A 5,694-nucleotide genomic window follows, 5' to 3' on the forward strand; every position below is an offset into this window, starting at 1 on the left:
TACATAGCTGATGTACTCAATAATGAAATTCTGCTTGTTTTCCTTCTAGGATCAGCCACAAAACAGTGATAATTATCATTTCTATTTAACACTAATGGAAATTCTGATTTTCCTTGAGGCAAAAAAGCAAAAGGCATAAAAAGTGGAAAAGAAGTAAACTTGTTTGCAGGTAGCATGATGCTATAATGAAGAAACTCCAAAAAAATCTGTGAGACAGCTTCCAGAGCTAATCAATAGAGCAAAGCTGCAGGAAAAAGACCTACAGAATAATCAGCAATGAACAATCCAAAACAGATACTGAAGAAATAAACTCACAGTATGGTAACATCCAAAAGAATAAATACCTCAGAAGATGTTTAACCAGATTAAAACGTGTGCACCAAAAGCTATAAGCTACTGGCAAACATAACAGACCTACACCAATGGGAAAACACTTTTTTGTATGTTTTTTGTTACTGGAAATCAAACTCAGGACCTCGTGTTTGCCAGGCAGACACTGCTGCTGAGCTATATCCCCAGCCAAGGTCACCTTCATGTTTATGGACTGACAGATTCAATGGACTACAGATTCAATGTAGTCTCTTCCAAAATTACGACAGCTTTATCCTCAAATTCATATTGATAGCAAAAATAAAAAAATCTTAAGAATAAAATAGGGGAACTCACATTGCTCAATTTAAAAGCTTAGCAATAAGACTACAGTAAGTTTTGTTTTGTAAATGTTGGCACTGATAGTAGAATAGATGCAGACTAGTGGAACTAAACTAAGAACCCAGAAACAACCTCATAACCCATAGCTCAACTGATACTGGACAGGGGTGTCAAGCCCATTCAATGGGGAAAATGTCTTCAACACATGGTGCTGGGACAACTGGATATTCACATCCAAAAGAACAGAGTTAGTCTCTTACTGCAAGCCATATACAAAAATTAAAATGGATCAGTGCCTAAATATAAAAACCAAACTACAAAACTCTCAAAACATAGGGGTAAATTTTCACAATCTTGGATTTAACAATGGGTTCTTACACATGAGATCAAAAGAAACCAAAAAAAAAAAAAAAACCCAATAAAAAGGACTTTCTCAAAATTAAAAACCAAGTATTGTGCTCACTGTGTACATATTATCAAACCAAAGTATTTTTATCAAATGATAACATCAGGACCCTCTCTCAATCAATCCAGGGAACTGGGCGGCCAGAGAGGAGAGTCGCACCATCCCTAGCCCTGGGAGAGTTTAAGATCATCTCTCCTAGTGGTCAAGGAACCGCCCAGCTTCCAGCCACTCTCAACTGGCTCTGCAGCTTTCCGGCCTGCCTGGGCCACATGCTCAGTGAACTTCTCTCAATCTGGGGAACTGGGTGGCCAGAGGTGAGTGTCTGCACACCATCTTGAGCCCAGGGAGAGTTTAAAATCATTGCCCCCAGTGGTCAAGGACCTGCCTAGCTTCCAGCCACTTATACTAGACTAAGTTTTGTGGGAGGTTTTGTGGCCTGAGTAGATTATGCCCAATGACCTTCTTCACTCAAGAGAGTTGAGGGCACATGAAGTAAGTTCCAGAGCATTGGTCCTTGCCTGGGGATCATCATCCACAGTGGTTAGGTGCCTGCCCAGCTTCGTGGAACACAGGAGGTGGCACAAGAGGTCCTGTGGACCTGACTGCACCATGCTCAGTAACCTCCATTCAGGCCCAGAAGCCGAGGGCATCTTTCCATCAGGCCCAGGGGAAACCTCGGAACAACACTTGAAACACCAAACTATAGGAAAATGACACAACAAAAGGCCAAAATGCAATCTCAAACTGCCAGCCCATACCAAAGTTTAGGATCTATCTTATGTACATAGAAGAAAATATAAGCCATAAACCTGAAATACCTGAAATAATAGCAACTGAAATAAAGAATCAACTCTGGGAAGCCTTAAAGAAATTCAAACTAGAAATAATTTCCCAGGTAAAAGAAGAAATGATAAAAGTAATGAAAGAGATACTGAACACATCTAAAGAAGACACAGTTAAAAAATTAGAGGAACAAAACAAAAAGAATCCCTGGATGAACAATTAAGAAATAAATAGAATACATGAATACATTCAAAGAGATACACAGGAAATCAAAAATTCCATCGAAAGTTGTCAAAACCGCCTCAACGAAAGAAAAGATAGAATTTCAGACCTCGAAGACAAGATGGCAGCTAGTGAACAGGAAAGGAAAGCTCTTTTAAAAATAATAAGGAATCAGGAAATAATTCAACAGCTGCAAGACGATGCAAAGAAAAACAACATAAGATTGATAGGGATAAATGAAAAAGAAGGGGACAACATATGTTATCAAGAGGATATTTATAGAACTAATAGCTGAAAATTTTCCAAACATGAGAATGGAAACTGACATTAGGATTAGTGAAGCATATAAAACTCCAAATAACCATAACAAAAATAAAACTACACCCAGACATATAATAATCACTATCCCAGAAATCCAACATAAGAATAGAATATTAAAAGCTGTTAGAGAGAAAAAGACAGATCATCTATAAAGGAAAACCTGTCAGAATCACAGCAGACTTCTCAGCACAAACAGTGAAATTATGAAGGGCATGGAGTGAAGTATTTCAGATCCTATAAGAAAATGATTTCAACCTAGACTGATGTACCCTGAAAAACTGTCCTTCAAAATGGATGGAGAAATAAGATACTTCCATAACAAAGACGAGCTGAAGAATTCCATGATCACCAAGCCAACCCTGCCACGAATACTGAAAGACAATTTAGATACAGTTAGGAAAAAAAACCACTAAGCAAAGCAGACAATTAAACAGAACGGAAAGATAAAGATGCAACAGCAGAAAGATAACATGTCAACAATAAACCAATATATAACAATTATAACCATTAATGTAAATGGTCTCAATTCAACAATTAAAACAAACAGACTGGCAGAATGGATCAAGAAACAACATCCAGTCATACGCTATCTACAAGAAACCATCTAATGCAAAAGGAAACTCACAGACTAAAAGTCAAAGGATAAAAACAATACTTCATGCAACAAGAACCCAAAAAAAAGTGGGGGTAGCTATTCTGTTTGCAGACAATGTGAACTTCAAGAATGATCAGAAGAGATAAAGAAGGTCATTACATACTGGTTAGGGGGAAAACTTCAAGAGGAAGAGATAACAATCTTAAATATATATGCACCAAATTCCAGAGCACCCAGTTATACAAAGCAAGTATTAATAGAAATGAAAAATTAAATAAACAATAACACAATCATAACAGGAGATCTTAACACACCATTGACACCAAGGGACAGATCAACCAGACAGAAAATCAGCAAACAAAAAATAAAACTGAATCACACCTGTGAACAAATGGACTTGATAGACATATACAGAGTGTTCCATACAACAACATCAGACTGTACATTCTTTTCAGCAGTACATGGGACATTCTCTAAAATAGACCATATACTAGCCCACAGAACATATCTAAATAAATGCAAAAGAGTTGAAATTATCCCATGCATGTTATCAGATCATAGCTCTGTGAAACTAGAGATTAATGATAAAAGAAACTGCAAAAATCCCACAAACACATGGAAATTGAATAATACACACTTGAGCAATCATTGGGTCACAGGGAAATTAAAGAAGAAATGAAACAATACCTACAAGCAAACAAAAACACAAATACAACTTACCGGAATCTGTGGGATGCAATGAAAGCTGTCCTCAGAGGGAAATTTATTCCACTAAGTTCCCACGTCAGGAAAACAGAACGAATACAAATAAATAACCTGATGCTACACCTCAAACATCTAGAAAAAGAAGAGTAAGTTGAGCCCAAAGCCAAAAGAAGGGAGGAAATTATAAAAATCACAGAAATTAATGCAACAGAGACTAAGAAAACAAAGAATCAATGAATCAAAGAGTTGGTTCTTTGAAAGAATAAATAAAATTGGTAAGCCCCTAGACAACCTTATTTTAAAAAAGGGAAGAAAAGGCTCAAATTTATGCAATAAGGAATGAAAAAGGCAAAATCACTACAGACTCTGTAGAAACACAAAATGTCATCAACACCTATTTCAAAAACCTCTACTCTCACAGGTTCGGTAACACAGAAGAAATGGATGGATTCCTAGAAACATATGAAGCACCAAAGCTAGGTCAAGAAGATGTAAAACTGCTGAACAACCCAATTTCTATTAATGAAATTGGAAACGTAATTAAGTCCTTACCTACAAAGAAGAGCCCAGGCCCAGATGAATTCACTGTGGAATTCTACAAGAAATACAAAGAAGACTTAATATCGACACTCCTCAAACTCTTCAATGAAATCGAAAGGGAAGCAATCCATCCTAAGTCATTCCTGGAAGCAAATATTACTCTAGTACCAAAACCTGAGAAAGACCCAACTGAAAAAGAGAACTATAGGCCAATCTCCCTAATGAACACAGATGTAAAAATCCTCAATAAAATATTGGCAAACAGGATGCAGCAAATCATCAAGAAGATTATACACCATGACCGAGTGGGATTCATCCCAGGCATGCAGGGATAGTTTAACATACCTAAATCAATAAATGTGATCCACCATATCAATAAAGCTGAAAGAATCACATGATCATTTCTATAGATGCAGAAAAAGCTTTTGGTAAGGTCCAACATTCATTCATCATAAGAACTTTACAAAAATTGGAATAGATGGTCTTTAACTCAATATGATAAAGGCCATCCATGACAAACCAACAGCCAGCATCATATTTAATGGCCAAAAACTGAAGGCCTTTACCTTAAAATCAGGCACAAGACAAGGATGTCCCTTATCACTGCTCCTATTCAACATAGTACTGGAAATACTAGCCAGAGCAATTAAACAAGAGAGAGAAATAAAAGGGGTAAAGATAGGAAAAGAGGAAGTTAAATTATCATTATTTGCAGATGACATGATACTCTACATAGAAGACCCCCAAAACTCCACTGAAAGTCTCCTAGATACAATAAGTCAATACAGCAATGTAGCTGGATACAAAATCAATACTCAAAAATCAATAGCATTCCTACACACTAATCACACTAAATCACTGAGAGAGAAATAAGAGAAGTCACACCCTTCACACTGTTAAAAGTCCTAATGTGGATTTATCTAGTTTTACTATTAAGAGATTTTGATACTGATTCAATTTTTATTCAAAATACCTATTACATAAAGCAACTAGACTGGGAATTCATATAAATCGTATTATTTTTAAAAATATTTCACATCAGGAATTCAATTGTGTAGGAAGCCACGTGACAGCCCCATTGCTGCCTCCCTGCCTCTCTCTCCCCTATGGGCACAATGCGTCTGCCTACATTAACCATAATCCTCTCCTGCTTATGTCACATACCCGGATGTGACGATGACCCTGTTGTATTCATCCCCATAGCCTCTTCCTGTCCCACCAGCCCATCCTTGGCCTATAAAAGATGTAATCACTTCCGGAATAAAACGGGGCTTGACTGGACTCTCTCAACTTGCCTCAGTCTCTCTCTGTCTCCCCCATGTCTTTATTTAATCCCCGTTCCCCCTCCAGGTACACCCCACGGATTGATCCGTGGGCCAGATCACAATTGTTTTATTTCATAGCAACTGAGTACAGTAAAAATATATGAAAACTTTTTAAAATCAGGATATAAAACATTTTAATGATGCAA

The sequence above is a fragment of the Cavia porcellus genome, unplaced genomic scaffold (genome assembly GCF_034190915.1).
Source record: "Cavia porcellus strain 051 isolate PalLab524CR breed Dunkin Hartley unplaced genomic scaffold, mCavPor4.1 scaffold_9, whole genome shotgun sequence".
In the NCBI taxonomy this organism is placed as follows: Eukaryota; Metazoa; Chordata; class Mammalia; order Rodentia; family Caviidae; genus Cavia; species Cavia porcellus.